Raw genomic sequence first — 19,103 nt, forward strand, 5'->3', positions numbered from 1 at the left:
GATGGGACGAGCTAGAGAATTTGTTGGGTAAATTTGAAATCTATTTTTCCACTCATTTCACTATTTTTCCAAACAGTTGGATAGGGTCAGTAGGTTCCTGTTCCAAAGGCAGGAAAGATAAGTGCCTCCAAACTCAATTGAACTTGCAGGCGATTGTTACACTAGTAAATTAAATGGCCTAAGAACCAGGAAAGAGGTGCATCTGGTAATTTCCACAGATTAGTCAGTTCCATTCTGTTAAACATCCTTGTCTCTGAAACAGGGCGGTTACAGCCACGTTGCCTGTCCCTGATCCGTGCTAATGCCTAAACTGTGCCCAGGAATTTTTATGGGGAGACTACTATCTGTCCCAGGCCAAAACCATGCTACAGTAAGAGGTCAAGGTCCAATGTCTGCGTCTATGTCCTGGCACTGTTTAGTTTACTAATTTACACATAGCCGCAGTAAAAGGGGGACAGAAGAATGCAGCCAGCACAGGGATGGAAACCACCTGCTTTGACAAACACATGATGCCTTGGTCATGGGTATTTTCTGTCATCCCACCAGCTTTTCTCCCTATCAGCACTTCTATTACAAGCTGTGCTCAGCAGGCAGGGAAAAGTCAGGCTATGACCAGAGTCCCTCTGTCAGCTTTGTCACACATACATAATTCATCCACTGCTTTGCATGTGGCCATAATGTTCCGGCATAAACCATCATCAAATGTGGCTCATAGGCCTGCAGCCATCCCAGACCTTCCCAACATCTCCAAAGAATGCATGACGAAAACTGCCCTTTCTACATGTAGGCTCCGCAGACTGAAAACAAGGTCTGCAGTGCTGCCATTTGTATCTTTTATTAGCTCCGTTAGCATAGCTGGGAAAAATATACAAGCTTTTGCGTTCATAAGCCCTTCCTCAGGCCTGCAGCAGAAGTAGAAAATGCATTAGCTTGGCTGCTTCCATTTCAAAACTGAAGAAGGGACTGTGCAAGTATAAATACCTGAGTAAATAACAGACACGTTCTGCTCCCCAGTCTTCTAAAGAAGTCTAAAAGTAGAAAAAAATTTCACTAGTTCACTATAAATAAACTCTATATTTCTTTCCTTGGCAAAAGCAATGATCAAAAGCTAATGGAAAAAAACCCACAAACCAGTTAGAAAAGAGCAGGATTATAGAGAGCATGATCTAAAATGAACAAACTCCTCATTCTTTCCACATCATTATACCTAAGAGATACTATTATTCTGAATTACCTGTAGCCTGACTTCCTTTTCCAGTAGGGCTTCCTGATAGTTTGAGTGTAAAACTATGACAGGTCTCTGTGAAAATAGTTTTTAAAAATATTATACTGTAAGAGGAGGATTCAATTAGCCTTGCATTCAGTGAGTCAAAGACTTTCAGCATATTTTAGGATTGAAGTATTAATAGCTTTCTCACTGACTTTTGAGATCCACATCACATAAATCTACTTTTTATTTATTTTATAAGAAAAAAAATCTGTAAAATCCAGTGCCTTCCTTCAGTGTTCCATGCAATAGGATGGTTAGAAAACCATAGCTGAAATATATGCCAAATCCCTCCCAATATATGTGGTAGGGATTTTTCTAGAGGAAGCAGGGTGTTATAACCCACCTATTATTAGCATCACCTGAGAGGTTCAGCCATTAACAGCTTGGAAACATTTGACTGCTGGGTTTTTTTTTTTGTGTGATTTGTGATATACCTATAGCCTCCACCTTTGCAGCACATTTATGTTAGTGGCATGACCTGGCCTAATAGTTACATGAAAGTATTTTTGAAGTGTGCTTAAACAGTTTATTTAGAAACACGCTTGGTTGGTCGCTAGAGGGCAGAAAAGAAATGAAGCAAAAAGGAAAAGAGAAAGAAAAGAAAAGAGAAAGAAAAAGTAAAAAAAAAAAAAAGAAAAGAAAGAAAAAATAAAAAAAAAGAGAAAAAGAAAGAGTAAAAAAAGAGAAGAAGAAAAAAAAAAAGGGACTGTTGGGTATGGACAAAATAAGGCATCCTTGAAAATAAACCCTTTTCCTTTCTGCTTAGCAGATTAAAGTTTGCTTATGGGCAGAGGCATTATCCATGCAGATCTGCAAGGCAGTCCATCAGATTTAGGATTTTTGGCTGTCAGCCCTTCATTTTGTGAGGATTTCTCAGCTCTAATTGGTCCCTGCAGTAGTTTGTCTTACTCTTGGAAGCAAAGTAAAATGCTAGAATTAATAGGACATTTCAAGTGTTCAGAAATGTAGCTTATTCCAAAGGAAAAATGTTTTAAAATTTATTCCATTTGAGGTATTTCCAAATGAGACTCGGGGGAAAAAACCTACAACCAATAGTAATTAATGGGGTACACCAGGAAATAATAAAACATGCCTCTAAAGAAAACATGTAATTTCAGAGGGAAACAGAAGTGGTCTATTGTTTAGTTACTAAATTTTAAAACCTACAATTAGAAACTTTCTCAGTACAAGCTACTTTTTCTATTTCAGTTTAGGAGATAAGAGCTCACTGCAAAATCAAAGCAGTACGGGTTGTACAACAGTGAATGTTTGTACAACCAGATCTTTAAAGGAACTTACTTTCTCCCTTCCCCTTCTCATCACATCTACCAAGTACTTTGGCTGCTCATTTTAAGCAGGAGCAAGTTCCTTTCTCTGCCAGTCATTCATCTGTAGTTAATGGCACGTTATGTGTGCCAGCTTTCTTTTACCAGCAGATGGGGGTAAAGCGGAATAAATCTAAAATGTTCTGGAATAATAAATGGATTTAAAAAAAATAGATGAAAGGAGATTTGGAGATAGTGAACCACTGAGAGGCTGAGCACTGCAGAAAGGAGCAAACACAGAGCCAGGCGGTCCCTCTGGGAGGTGTGGATACACCGTGAGTTGTTGACAAGCTGTAATGGTAGGCGATTTAGTTATCGAAATACTGTGTCTGTGTATGCAGCAACCAAGAGAACTCTTCAGCAGCTTGGTGACCAGCTGTGGAGATGACAGTTCACATGATACATTTAGAGAAGATTCTTTTTAGTGGTAGGGAGAAGCTTGTGATCCTGACTCCAGAAGCACAGATAAGTCTGTGAGAGTTCATGGAAGCTAGATACACAGAAAAAAAAGCCTTTAGCCCAGGACCCTTGTGATTTCTTTAGAATGATTCCAGTTTCACTGTCAAAGATGACTAGACAGAGACATGTCTTACAGGGAGCTTTTGTTTGTTTTTCTCTAGTGCCTGGAACACGCCTGGGAGGAAAGAGAGCTTTTTTAAAAGCAAAGACTGCACATGTGCAAAACAGAATTACGTGGGCTGCCAGCATGGGAACATGGCAAAGACCTGGGAAATTGTTATTTGTTATTAGGAATAAAGCTACAAGTAGCAGAGGAACAGTAGGGCCAAAGATCAGCATTGACTAGGAATGTTAGCAAAACAGATTCATTTATGTCTCAAATAGGTACAATAATATGTAAAAGCTAAAAATAAATAAAGACAAACTAGAATGTCTATCTAGCCATGACATATTCAGCTTTTCTGAACTGACTGAAAGAAAAAAAAAGAAGAAGTGAGCTACTTAGGTTATAATCTGTCTGGAACTGACTGAGATGGGAATAGTAATTCTCTTGGAAAAGTCATCTTAGAGGGAGAAAATTTCAGAGGAGCAAGAACTAGTGACAGAATTTCCATGCATTTAAATTGTAGTTCAAGTGACATAATTTTAACAGATTTGAGTATTAGTTTCCCGTCCCAATTGAAAAAAAAAAAAAAAAAAGGCTTTGGGGAGGTTCAGGCATTTTCACAATCTATCCTGGGCATTTAACAGAAGTGTCCAGGTCTTCCAAGTAATTAAGAAAGCAGGTAGGTTTCTCACTTAATTGCTCTCTGAAGCACTACCTCTTTCCATTGATGGTATAAGAAGCGTATACTTTAAATTTGGATATCTAAATAGGTTGCCTATAGTATGTAATGTAAATACCACACAGAGTGTGAAGGAAAGCAAAAAGGCAACTAAGTGCAATGTTTTTTTAAAAAGTGGCAGTGTACTGGCCCAACTACTTGCATGTAGATTGGCAAAATGTTATTTCAGGACAAATCTTTGAGAGGCAATTTCTCAACAATTCACATGATAGCTTCTTGGAACAGCTAGTTCCACAGTCTGGGAAAAAAAAAAAAAAAGAAAAAAAGAGGCTATTCTTGACTTAAGCCTAAGCAACACAGTTACTTGGTTCAAGAAGTAATTATAGTTTCACCATGAAGTAATAATGATCAAATCCAATGAATTTCAACATTTCTAGTGGAAGACTCCCACTGAAAAGTAGTCCACAACACTGATTGAAAAGAGGAATGGTGATGAAAAGAAGGAATGTCATTACAGTGGTATTAAAATCAGATATGAAAACATTAAAATCCTAAGACTTACTGTGAAGAATCTATTTATACAGATTTTTAATCAAGCAACAGAAAATAAGAAACAGGTTCAAAAGGTTATTGGAATCAAACTCTAATGGTCACAAATTGGCAGTCAAACCCAGCAAAAATAAGCAGTCATTTTTTTTTTTAAAAAAAGGAGGATTATGAGAAGTGAACACAGTTATGTCTATGTCCTGCTAAGCATAAGTTATCATGGAGCTAAGCCAACACATGACAACTAGAAACTTCTCCTTTGGTGTGATTTTTCCAACATTTATCACTTACTGTAATCAGTAATAATGTCTCAAGAAGGGTAGAGTACATTTTGCCAGATATGTTGGAGAAGAAAAGTTTTGTGATCTGTTAAAACAATTCTTCTGTTCCTTCAAGCAAGGTTTAAAATCTGCATCCGAAGATATTTTTGCCTGTAACAGATAAATCTCAAAAGACTCAGACTTTTACTAGGTAAATATATTTGCATTCCTACCTGAATGCAGGGTAGGCAGCAACGCTGCATTTAAGGAGCTAATCCTCACTTAAGGGACATCTTCTATTTCATTTATTTGTTCCTGACAGAATCTGTTTATCAGACCTCTCAGACTGAAGCAAAGTAACACAATGACTGTTTATACCTTAAATTTAATGTAGAATTGGGTCTAACAAAACTTACAAAACCCTGGCTGGTCAAAAAGTTCTAAAATATTTCTATGTGTGAACTGTCTTAAGAGGCAACTATATTGCAAAACTGAATTAAAAGTCATTAATTTGGCTTCATTTTGAGACTCTGCCACGTAGGTCTCTATTTTTTTTGGTGTATTACCTGGCTAAGTGTGTGCAAGAAAAACATCTTCCAACAGTTTCCCTGATGCTCTACAAAGGGTTTGTTGGATTTTTACACTAGAGTGCATTACGTCAAAGATTCACGGTGTATTTAGCACAGGGATGGACACTGAAACACAATAACAAACTGACTTTTCTCTATAGCAGTGGGTTTTTTTTGTGTTACGTCTCCGTAGGCTGCAAGAAAAGAATAATTCTTAATTTCCACTAATTCATTGACAGATGAATGGTATGTTGCAAGAGACCTTACCAGCTACAAGTACTGATACACTGCCAAAGTTCAAACTGTTTAACTGTTGTAATTTTTATATTTTCACTGAGATTACCTTCTACATGCAGGTTCACAGAATTATCAAGTAGAGAAGTGAATTAATTCCCTTTCAATGGCCTGCTAAAAATAGCTGTTAAAACATTTTAAAAGTAAAATGTCTTGGGCATCAGTGCCACGCACACAAAACCCATGTGTAAAGCAATTTAAATTTTTTTTTTTTTTTAATTGAAAGAAGAGTTAGTATATTGGTAGGCTTTGTTTATTGCCAATATTATACATTTAAGGGGAGGGAAAATATTAGCAAATTAAGTATTCTTGCTTTCTATCACAGTTGAGTGATGTAAACAAATGGCAATACACCATTCATTTATGTATATAGAAATTTTTTTTTTGGATTTTGGATTTTACAGCAAGGGAGGGAAAATTTTGAGTGCTTTATTCAAACAGTTTATTCTAGGATTATTTTGGTGATCTACTTCTTTCTGTAATTCTTTACAAGCAACTGAGATGTTTCTTCTGCATAGGTTACAGAAAGCCTTATAACAGTAACTTATGTCTTTGTTGATCCATGGAAAACCATTTTACCCATTCATTCCAGAAAATTACTGCTTTTTTTCCTTGGATGGAACATACCTTGGTTGTTGAAGTGTTGCCTTATGGTCACTCTCAACATCACAGTTACACAGTGCCTAAAAATAGTAAATAGTAGCACTTGTATTTCACCTGGGACCGTGATTATTTAGTGTAGCATGTACCCGCTGTGTACTTGGCCAGTACAGCCAGTGCCTAACACCTGATAAATTCCTCTTTAGATGGCAACATTTTTGAGTGTATAGGGTAATCCTTAATGTCATGGGTTTTTTGGTTATCTGGGAAATGTATTTAAAAGTAATCTTTTTTGTATTTTAAAGGTGACAAAATACATTTCTATAAAATGAAAAACTATGCCCTTTTTACTTTATGGACTTACATAAATGCTAATTATTGCTGTTAAGATGAAGTTACACAGGATGTTATTTCAACAGCAAGGTTACTTGGGGTTAAAACTAAATATATATCAGGTTCTATCACTCTGGAGTCCCTCCAGGAGAGTGAGTGGTCATCCTTCTCTCTTTCCTTTTCACTTCTTTTCCTCATCTGGCCAGGCCCTTTCGTCTTCGAGATGGGATCTCAAAGTACTTAGCTGAAGGAGTCTCCGACCTCACTTCACCAGTATGTGCCCAGTGGGAGCCTATTTTACTTTCCAGACCTACCTCATAACCCAAACAATTTCAAAACTGGAAACAGAACAGCTGAATGGAAAATTGGATTGGTGTGGAGGTAGTGGGCATGATTAAGATCTTGAAACCTTAAAGACATCTGAAATGCTATCACTGCACACATTATATGTGCACACAAAGTGAATGTCCCGTAAGCATGTAACAGCTTTCTCCCAGTAGGTTAGTAACTGGGGTTTTTTTTCAGAAATAATTTCCCTGATGATCCTTTCTTTGTTGTCTGGACAGCTCATGCAGCAGAGCTGCTGCTGTCTTTCTTGATATTGTCCATGTACGGAAACTCTTCAGTGTGGACCAGAATAGCCCTTGTGGTGTAGATGAGGACATAGGACCCAGCCGTTTTTGTGGGCCCCTTAGCTTGTAAACAAAAATCCTGTGCAACAGATAAGTACCGGACAGAAGTTGGCCTCGTTTGTATTTGTTCCAAGATAAATGATGTTCCTTGAAAAAAATTATATGGAATGCATGCTGGTTACTAGGGATCTTTAATTGGAGGCAAATAAATAAATTTTATAATTTGAGTTAGTTTTACGCAACCAGCAAAGTCCGTAGTGTCAGCCATGTATTCAGGGTGGTGCAAAGCACTGTAGAACTTATGACAGCATATGCAGGAGAGTACACAAACAGCTCAGGGACTTTCTTCTCTCTTTAGACACTTTAGAGTATAACAGTATCTAATAATTCTATTAGGAATATCAGGTTCCCATTTTATACCTCGATTGAGTGATCTGAAAGAAGTCTGCTTGCTTTAGCAAAGATTTGAGTGACCAAAGTGCAGACCGTTCTTATCAGAACAACTGATACATGCCTGCCCTCATGCTACTAGCATTTTATCCAAGACAGAATGATGACAATACAGAAACATCCGAAGGTCTTGGGAGTCCTTCAATTTAGACAAAATAGCATTTAGTAAAATGAACTTGGAACCAAATAAAATCATACTTTTTTTCTGAGCTATTCTCATTTGGCAGCTATTCAGGTAACACAGAGAGGGCACCACCTCTGGAAAGGTGGATTCACCTCATGGAGAGTAGGAAGTCCAAACTGTCCCTTGCATCTGACAGCGCGGCAGCACCAGCTGCTGGGGGAGAATTGCTTTGCTTTTAGTAGAGGTCTCACACAGTCCTGTAACTGTAGCCCACGCTGGCTAAGAGCTGGATCAGCGATTGTTTTCCCAGATGGCCAAGCTCTGGCTAGCAAAGTATTACAGCATTTTGAAAGGTCATTTTGACTTACATAGAGGTACCCGCGTACGGGAAGTTTAGAAATATACCTAAATGCTTTACTAAATAAGCCGGCTAACTGCCAGTCCCTTTAGGATAGGAAAAGAAACCAAAGGCTTTGCTTCTGGGCCAGGCATTTCTGCTGGGGGAGGCCTGAAGTTCTGCACTGGCACAAGGGATAGAGAAATAAATAAATCTTACTATAGATTCCCTTAGCTAACATTCCTCAGCCCTGTTTAATTTATCTATGGACAGATTTATAATGTACTTTGATGCTGAGCTCATAACATCCTTAAAAGGCGTATTTAATAAGCCTCTGAAGAGAAGAACCAGTTCTTATATGGAATCAGAGACATTATGCTTCAGTACAGTAAGAAATTAAACAAGTATTCATGCTACTGACATTGCTGACAAAAGCTATGGGAAACCATACTGGCTAAACATCAATTATGCATTAATGGCTGCCCTGGGACCACTGTCTAAAGCAACAATCCTGTCAGTCAGATGCCAGCTTGGAAGCACAGGCTAAGAGATGGTGTGAGCTGGTCCCTCACAGTGCTGAGTCCAGCACCTGAGGCCACAAAGGCTGCAGGCTGCAAGTGACTCCTGAGGGGGCAAGATGGACTGAAGATGGACAAGGAGTACAGCACTGCTGTGTGGACTCTTTCAAAGCAGAATACATAGATACATAGAACTGTTTTGTCTTTTTTATGGAGGTTATTCACCTGTAGAGATGGTAGAAGAGTTCACTGTAGGTATGGTAAAAGAGTTAAGAATGACAGAGGAGTTAAGTAAAAGCAAACATGCTGTGAAGCAATATTAGAACCACCCAAGTAGTTATATCGGCAGAATGGAGTTGTCAGAGAATCACAGAATGGAAGGGGTTGGAAGGGACCTTGGGAGATCATCTAGTCCACCCCCCCTGCCAAGGCAGGTTCACCTACAGCAGGTTGGATGGGAACACATCCAGGCAGGTTTTGAATATATCCAGAGAAGGAGACTCCAGAACCTGTCTGGGTAGGCTGTTCCAGTGCTCTGCCACCCTCTAAGTACAGTTTTTTCCTCATGTTGAGATGGAATTTCCTGTGTTTCACCTTGTGCCCGTTGCCCCTTGTCCTGTCGCTGGCCACCACTGAGAAGAGTCTGGGCCCATCCTCTTGACAGTCGCCTTTTAGATATTTATAAGCATTGATGAGATCCCCTCTCAGTCTTCTCTTCTCCAGGCTGAACACACCCAGGTCTCTCAGCCTTTCCTCACAAGAGAGGTGCTCCGTTCCCTTGATCATCTTCGCAGCCCTCCGCTGGACTCTCTCCAGTAGTTCCTTGTCTTTCTTGAACTGAGGAGCCCAGAACTAGTCATAACCTTGCTATTAATATTGTTCTGAGCATCAGAAATGCATGAACTCCAAGCTATGCTCCCACACAAGCCAAACTCATAGTGTTACTCAAGCTAGAGGTCTGTATGTATGGACAGAAGTCAGCTTGGGACAACACTGAGGATCATCCTTTAGGAAAGAGAAGCCTAAGGAATCAGATGTGACCTTTAGTTTCTGAACTACTTCAGAAATATATTTCTTCTTTACAAAGAAACAAGGAATCCAAGATAGTCTATGTTTGTATTTTGAAATTGCCCGGTTACAGATTTTTTTTAATTTCTCAGTTACGCTTTGTCCAAATACTTTAGACAGAGGATTTATTGGCAGTTATTTTTTGTTAGGCAAAGTGCCAGTGTCCTCTTTTAAATCTCTGCTTCTGCTCCAGTTGATCCCAGCACAAATGTGAAGGCTTGGGTGACTATACTCCCGAGCCAGAGCTTCCAAACTTAAATTGTGTAAAAGCTTGATATAGCACCCCTGTATCTATATTGGGAGGAGTTGTGTAAAGCAGCTAGATATGTGCTTATGGTGAGTACTGGCAAATTCTGCTGCTTTTTTGACTTCTGATGCCAAGCACTCTGCTATATCTTGGAACAGAGTCTGTGCCATTTGGAAACCCTGCCTTCTGCCCACTCTTCAGGGAAAAAGAATTTGAGTGAAGAGAAACCAACACAAACATGACATGCATTATGTGTTAAAAAGTTTCAAACAAAAAATTTAATGTCAGTGAAAGATCTTGATTTTTTAGGCCAAAATGGTGCTTTTGTTTTGATAAAATCTACCTTAGAAATACAGCTAAGAAATTACGTTGTAATACTGCATGCAGGTTATTTTGCACCTTGATCTTTTGTAAAATACTGGGGCACTTAAAATTAATGGATGGAAACATTAGCATAAACGTTAACTAAGAATGCCAAACAACAAAAAGCAGTGAATATATAGAAAATGTCAGAATTTCAAGGGCAGGGGGGAAATATTTTCACCAGTATGTGACAATTCTCTGCACTTTGTGGCTGCTTGATAGGAAAATTTACATTGCTTCTCTTATAGGAAAAAGTATGTTTGTGAAAAGACAAACACCGCCACCTTTTCTTGGGCTTAATCACAGAAGAGGGAAAGACCTTCCGTAATTTTGGAAGGCTTTAATTCATCAAGTGATTAACAAGGAAAAATATGACAGAGATAGGGGGACTGGTTTTTATGTTTGCAGCTTAGTTTGGGCATGTTGATGTGTTGTGCTGTGTTCAAACAGTGACTTGACATGGGCATTGACATTCCAGGCTAAATTCAGAAGTAATTCAAAGCAAGGCCACAGTGACCTGCAGGGGCTTATTTGTATGTTCTTTTCCTTTGCTATGTGCCGTTTACTGCCTTATATCACTCTCCCACGTTTATCTGTATGAAACTAACACCCTCCTATTTTTAAATTGCTTCTGAATTTCATCTAGACCCCTTTCCTTTAAAAGATATGTTCATGGTTGTGCATTTGAGCTGCTGTACTGGAGCTCGTTCGCAGCAGACCCACTGACATGCAAACCTTGTTTTTGCATCTGACATGTTAGCATATGGCAAGTCTAATAGCACACTTACAGCGAGGCACCACTTTGGAGCTGACAGCCTGCTAACTTTTTAAGCTGCCTCTCAGCTGTAACAGAGAACATGACTGCTCTTAGTCGTTTTTCAGGGCAAAGAAGTTCATCTGAAATCCTGTTGCGCCTTCAGCAAACCTCTTTGACACGACCCAAAACGAATTAGAAAGACTCACTGAATCAATTCTTGGCTGTCTTCTGTTAGCTACAGGTGAGAGGAGGCAAGGATGGATCTGATGCCTTCCCCTCATGTCCTCAGGGCAAGAAAGGCAGGTTGAGTCCCCTGTTACATTCCCTCCAGACACGTGCCTTGCCTCAACCGAGTGCTGAGTTTTCCACTGGGGAGTGTTTGCTGTGCGGATGTGTGAGCCTGGCCCCGAGGCTGGCACACACAGCAGCTAGACATGCTCGGGACTGGCACAGCTCCTCTAACTGCAGGGACAAAAAAAGAGCAGTGGGAGGAATGGGATGGCAGGGAAATGTGCCTCTGAAAATGTCACGCACCATTTTAGCTCTCACCTTTTCCTAATATGTGTGTTGCATCACTTGAGGCACAAGGCGAAGGGAATGGAGCAAAGGGTGGGCAGTGGCCAACATCACTTCTGAATTAGGGCCCTTGTGCTTAGCACTGCTCAAGGACGCTGAAAGGGTTTTTTTTAAAAAACAAAACCCAAGAGGGTATTTCTGCCAGAGTAGTGATGCTTGGATAAAATCAAATGTGCCTACAAAACACTTAACTGCAGTGAAAATACAGAATTTATGAAGACATAAAATTTCCCTTCATATTTAGACAATGCGTCTAAAGATTTTTGCTTAGTTCTTTCTTGGCACAAGTTACATTTAAATTATGACATGTGATGGGAGAAAATGACCAGCATGAACTGGCAGCGCTCTCTTCTGGTTCCCCTGTGAGGAAAGTGTTGGAAACCATAGCGAAGTGCTGCATCAGTACCCATTCGGGGACACTGCTCAGAGCCAGAACAAAGCCTCTGAGATATGAAGCCTGTAACAACTTATTTCCTAGCCTGACATCTATTTTTTCCATCACCATTTCCTTCTGCTCTCTGCCTCCTGCTCCAAGTTAGACCAAATTTAACAGATAATTCCAAAGCAAACTAAGCATTTCCTCAGAGTGTATGCTCATATCTCTCTTACCCACTCTAAATCCATGCATACATGTTTTGCATCAGCCATCCCATCACCTCCCTTCTGAGCCAGGCTACCAAAGACAAGTTTAAGGTGGATGAGTAGTCAATTATCTGCGAGAATGAAGTCTCAGTGGGTAATTGAACTCATCTACTCATAAGACTTAAAAAGGAAGAAAACTGGTTTTAGATATGATGCCGTGTATCAGCAATGGAGTCGTAATACGTTTCGGTAGTCTTACCCTGCTAAAAGTATGCTGACTCAACGGTTAAAATATTGCGCGACATAACAGTGGCTCAAAGGATTCTACAGCAGTTTGGCTAGAGGTTATTGGAGTGCATATAGTACGGTATATCTTTCTCTCCTGCTAGAAAGTCTTGCTCTAGTTCCTTGTTTCAGATCTTTGACCATATGACTCTTTTGATAAGGCATGAAAACATCATAATTTAGCTGTGAAACGTACAGCAGTATTAATATTCAGGGAAAGCAGCAGATTTGCTTAACTGGTCTGTGGAACCACTTCTTCCATAAACAATACAGGCAGATGAAATAAATATTAGGCGACACTTCTTGAAACTATCACAGGGTTTTTACAGTGTTTCTTTTCAGCATTGCATCAGATTGCAGATTGGTGTTGGGTATCGACAGTCAAACTGATTGAATTATACTGGCACAGTATAATGTGTATAATGCGTACATGGTACAGAAACCCATGTACTCAAAGGAACCTTGTCCTTCATTAAATTTGTGCAAACTATTGTGGCTGTGGGGATGATGCACAGTGAAAGCATAATTGTCTCAAAACTCAGAGCACATCCCACTGAATGGCTTTCAAAGCATCTCCTTGCCCCATCAAGAAAAGACTGGTAGTGGGAGTTTCAAGTGGGAGTTTCCACCCTTGTTATTACTTGCGTTGTAAGGGTTACACACGGACTCTGGTAACATTGTTCAGGGAAAAATCTTCAGGAGTATAATTACTCTTTCAAATTCATATGGAGAAAGAAAGGAAATGATCTTAAGAACAGAGGACCTCAAAGACCTGTGAAAGCAAGAGGAATATCTCTGTTGACTTAGCTGAGAACCTATCATAGGAAATGCCAGCCCGCGAATAATGGCAGGGACCTTCTATATTTATATGGTAAGAAGTTTTTCATCACTTCACGCTAGTTCGATGTGCTTACAGTGGAGTAGGTCTCATGTTTTTCAGAAAATCTGTAGTTTCATTAGGCACAGTTGTTTTTAATCAACATTGCATCCAACTCTAATAGGTTTATATAGTTTAAACAAAATAGAGATGAATGCCTTATTTTGATAAAAATGGTAGAAAGAAGGTTTTGCTAATTTCAACAAACTGATGTAAAAAAAAAAGTTGGAGCCCAGGAAGCTGCCTGCCTTGAACAGAATGAACAGAATGACCTTTACCTGCAAGGGGGATTGATTTGCCTTCATTTTTGTATATGACTATCATAAAAAAACAGGGCCCAAGCATGAGCCTGGAATGCAATTTACAAAAGCGATAGTGTGCTATAACCTATATTATGTATTTTTAAAGTTCTACATGCCATTTAAAAACAGAGAGGACAAAACTAATGCTATAATACTTGTAAAGCTTATAACAAGGGATGGTAGAAGTAGGGCATATTAGAAGAGACATTACGTACCCATAAGTCTAAGGCTGATCTAGACCTTTTGATTTAGAACAAGATCCACGACAGAAAGCATGGGCACGCTCCTGAGCACAGCATCTTTTTAAAGAGATTTGACAATAGTCAAGAATATGTTTAGACTTGTGAAGTGTTAGGATGTAGCATGTGAATCAGCAGTCTTGTTTTTTGGATGAACAGATAATGAATCATCACTTCTCTTCCTCTATCTGTACTTACGTTGTGTTACATAAAAGGGCCAGGTATACTATTTTATTTTCTGGTATTATACCTGCAGGGCATTCACACCTGATTTTGAAGCTAGCAGCCCTGATAATAAGGTGTCATTTCTAAAACAGAGACATTCCATTGACCAACACCCCATCCCGCTTTCAACATTGCTGTGCTATGACTAGCAGAGAAGTTTCTCCTTAAATACCTTCTTCGTGGCATATTCAAATACAGACTGTATGAATTATGAATACGGCTATTATCTGGAGAAGCCAAATGTGTAATGCATGATGGCAGTAATAAAATGGGTACATAATTTCTGTGCTGCCATTTTTATACAGAGCTAGAATGTTTTCTCTCATGCTCACTGTCTGAGAAAAAAGCTACAAATGAAGAAACTTTCCTGTCCCTTGGGGGACGGAGAGTTTAAAAAAGTTAGCGTTCTGTGTTGGACGGAAACAGATTTATTAAGCTGTAGTTTGTAAATATTTTACGTCTCTCCATTCCCTGTCTTGCTCCCAAAGGACAGAATCATAACTTCCTCTCCCATAATAGCCAGCTGATATGGCCAGGCACTCGCTGGCTCAGGAGACAGACTGCTCCTGCCCTACCAGTAGGCTGCAAACTGCCTTTACCAGAATCCATCCCTCTCAGCCTCTCCTGTTAGAGCTATGCAGCTTTGCATACATAAATATACTGCAGAGAAATATATAGGCATATGAAAAAGGATCAGAGACTTTAGGATTGGTTTGCCCTGACCCAGGAGAAGGACATGAATGGCGTGCCACCCACGCCATGTGTTATTTTGTGTCGCATCTCATTCTCTGGGAAGGGGTCCCTGGTAGAACTCCTTGCTAAAGTCAAAGAGAAAGGGTTTTTTTGTTTTTTAAAAAAGATAGTTATATTTTTAAGAAGCACTCTGATGAACATTCATTCTTCTAAACATTCCAATTTTGTAAAAAAGAAAAATGGCTAACTACCCGGGTTAAGAGAAGCTTTTTCCTTTTTACTAGTCTGGGAATTAAAACAGAATTCCTTTTCCTCTCCAACACACTCAGCACTTTCTCCTTCAGAGAAAAGTCATCAAATAACTCCTCATACCTTTAAATAGTACATTATGACTAGTAAATGCATATCGGGGTCACCGAGGTGAGATCTATGCTTTTGCAGTAGAGTGCAAGTTAGATGAAGTTAGTGCATGCTCAATAAAAAAAGTTGTGCTCAATAAAAAAAGTCCATCCACTTGCCTGGTTAACACAAAGTGGCTACCAAGAACTAGCCAGGAAGGGTGCGTGTGGGTTAGATTAGCATTTGAGCAACTGTAAGTGGTTTGAAGGAAATTTTTGTTGGTGTGGTGTAGGACCAGCCTGGTGAAAGAGCAGCTGTGATTTTTTTGCATTAGATGCCTTTTTAATGGGCTTCAGAAAGAAAAACTGAAAGGTTGCCAGCCGGAATGCTGAAGTGAGATGAGGTAAAGTAGTAATGAAAATCTTAGTGGCTTTTGCTAAGCTAACAGGGCAATAAGCCTTGGGTAATAGATTAAGGGAGACAAAGTGGAAGTGTGGTGAACCAGTTTAGTAGACTTGGAGCCAGAAGGGATGAGAGGATGAACTGTAAATCAACAGCATGAGAAGTCACACAACCAAAATGAATTAGAGGAAGAGATAGGAAGATGGAAGCACCAACATGTGGAAATAAAGATGTGGAAGATCTTAAGGTGTCAGAGCAAAAGCCTCGAAAGAGGGTTGAAATTGGCTTATCCATGACAGCAAGCAAAGCAAATAGTTTGCGTATCAGCATTTTGGGGAAAACTTTTTTTTTTCAGATTTACAAATATGTGTGAATAGGTGTAATTTGGAAATGGAGGCAGATGTTAAATCAAAAGTCCTGAAGGTCTGAGAGAAAGATCGCAATAGGCTGTTTACTGAAGTGCAATAGCCCTTCCATAGATGGCTGAAATTATATACAAGAGAGAGAATGATTTCCAAAACTGCCAAATTTGGAACAGAGAGTGATAAAAAGAGAATCCTCCAACCCACAAATAAAATGTAACTTATTGTATGCCAAAATACTGATAACTGCTGTTTCCCAAACAAAACAAATGACCCTGAAGAAATTGCACAAATTTCTATGTACCAACCTGTACAGAAGCTTTGCCACAGCAAACAAAGAAGTTCTGCTTGTGTCTATGTATGAGAGAACACCATGGATCTTGTTTAAAACCCTGAAATAAAGTGCCCTCCATGAGGTGCTTGTGAGGCTGCATATGGAGAACTCTGTCCAGTTTTGGGTCTCTCAATAAGAAAGTCTCATGGACTAACTGGGGTGAAAGCAGTGGAGGGTCACCAAGGTGGTTGGGGGACTGGAACGTGGTGCACCAGGCAAGGCTGAGGGAGCTGAGTTTGCTTAACTTGCAGAAGAAAAGGCTACGTAACAGTGGGTGAGAGTGCAGCCTCCCACTGCTGACAGAGGGAATAAAGAGAAGATGAAGCCAGACTTTCCCCTGACATGTATAGCAAAAGGAAAAGAGGCAATAGTCGCATGCTGCAGCAAAGGAATTCCAGATAGATAAGTGGAAAAAATTACAAGAGTGGTTCAGCACTGGTACAGGGTGCCTAGAGAAGCTGTGGACTCTCTGTCCTTGGAGGTATTAAAAGCTCAGCTGGACAAGCAACCTAAGCAGCCAGATCTAACTTTGAAGCTAGTCCTGTTTTGAGGAGAAGACTGGATTAGATGACCTCAAAGGTCCCTTGCAACCTCCGTTATTCTGTGACTGTAATTCTCCAGAGAAGCATGCAAGATTTTTCTCACTGATTAAATCCATTTTAAAGATTGCAAAACTTACTGTAAGCATTATTGCATATATGGAGCAAGCAGATTTTGACAATAAACTCTGTGTTCTGGGAAGCAGCATCCAAGAATAACCCAAGGAAACCAATTTATTACAAATATGTTATTTAGGCCACAAATCTTTCTACACTCAGAGGCCCTAACTACTTCCCCTCCCATTGCAGGATGAAAAAAGACTGATGCTGTTACAGCACTTGGATTTAAGAGCTTCATTATTTCCAGCAAATCTAAAAAAGAAATTAATCTCTGCGTGAAATTTGACCCCTGTGAAACTGGAGAAATACACATGCATACATACATAAACACACACACATATATAAGTTGTGCATCCAAAAAGGTCAGATCCTAGGAAACTTCAATTTTACAGCTGAAGTGATTAGAAATTAGACTAAATCTGAAAGAAAGAAGGTTTGTTCATCTCTTAGACCTGTGCCATACGGGAGCTCCCCCCCCTTCAAATCCAAGAACAACTTGGAAATCAGTACAGAGACATTCTGTGTCAAGTCCTGTTCTTTCCCTTTGATACACAAGACAGAAAAAACCTTGTAAGAGAACCTAAAATACAGGAATGGATCACATCCCTTGCGTGGCAGAACAAGAAAAGGAGCATTATTCAGACCCTTCAAAGGCTTCTAAACACACTGGGTGAACATACTGCAGATGTTAGCTGGGCTGCTGTCAAATATATCAGTGCTCATTCAGGATGAAGGTTTTCATTCAACATAAGTCTTATGGGAATGGTAATCATATTGAAAAGTCATGTGGCTCTTGGAAGACTGTAAGGAATTGTTCACATGTGGATAAAGAAATATACTTTTGCTTGAAAGTTTGCAAAGAACGAGAATACTTCCCACATAGCTGATGGAAGTGTGTACTCAACCAACATTTGCTTGGTCACCAGGCAGGATTAAACATAAACTCAGTTGCACAAAGCAGCATTTCACTTACTGTTTTCTTTGGAAAAGATGACTGATCAGCAGAGAGAATTCCTCCATCTGGGCCTAGGAAAAAGAATAGAGAATAAACACTGATTGTCTATACACAGCAACATGATTTATATTTATGAAACATTTGGCCACAGAATCTCAAGGTTCAACCTTCTTGGGTGTGTGGTTAAAAAAAACAACAAACACAAATAAAAAAGAGAAAAGAAAAGCAGTTTAAAAAAGTACTGAAATAGTGGATTTCTTTTAAACATCTAGGAGGGCCTTTGCATTCTCAAAAACCGGTCTGTATTCATAAGCCAGATTTATACTCATATTAAATATATGTATGCGTTTTGTTTTCTGCACTCTTGTGAATCCTTCATTGGAAGTTCAGATTATTCCAAAAATTAGTACCGACTTTCACGTTCTTCCTTCTTTCAGTTTTACTATCCCTCTATACTTTAAGTAGTAGCAATTTCTAAGGAACATGGCATTGTCTTTATTTCATCTGTTGCTTACTACAGCCAAAGCAATTATACTTTTAAAAGGCTGCATTTTGCATAAAAGCTGTTTAAGGAAATCTTGCTCAAAATATCCCGAATTTAATGTAATCACATTACACAAAATATTCGAGCAGCCTGAGATGCATTTTATGGCTTTTTCTGTGTCAGTTGTTTCAGAAAGCAATGCACTTCTCTTGCACTATGCGTTTCCAAAGCGATGACTCATCTACCATTGACTAATCTGTCGTTAATCAGTCTTAATAAGATTAGACATTTTAAATCAATTTCTAGCTTCTAATTCTGTCCAAAGCTTTCAGTTTCTAGGAATTTAAATGCTGTTGAATTTAACCTTATGAAGTTCTGAGACCCAGTACTGGCAAGAACTTTTGCTATTGACTTAAAAAGAACCAGATCTAGAGCCCCTGCCAGTGCTTAAAAGAGTCAGGCCCACATCGTACCCTGGTGAGACTGATATTCCTTATAGTTGCTGTAAGAGATCATAAACCCCATCCATCTTTGCATAATTGCTTGGCAAGTTTGGCTGTGCGCCGCTTGCCCCTTTCTCTGGGGCGTATTCTGCCAGGCGAGCCTGCGACAAAGCCTGATGTCTACGTGCAAGCTGCGACTGGGTAGGAAATGAATGTAGCGTCCTGCCAAAGTCTGACTTTTCAAACATTGTCTAATAATGAAATATCTGGAAAAGTTAAACATTTCTGAAAAGTTACTATTCCCATCTCCAGCTTTACATCATTTTGTCTTTCTGAAATGTTTCATTGTATTTGTTACCGTCTTTCTTTCTGAGTTAAATGTTTATTCCAAAAGAAGCATTTTGCAAAC

Source organism: Charadrius vociferus, unplaced genomic scaffold, assembly GCF_000708025.1.
Source record: "Charadrius vociferus isolate BGI_N301 unplaced genomic scaffold, ASM70802v2 scaffold436, whole genome shotgun sequence".
NCBI classification, from domain to species: domain Eukaryota; kingdom Metazoa; phylum Chordata; class Aves; order Charadriiformes; family Charadriidae; genus Charadrius; species Charadrius vociferus.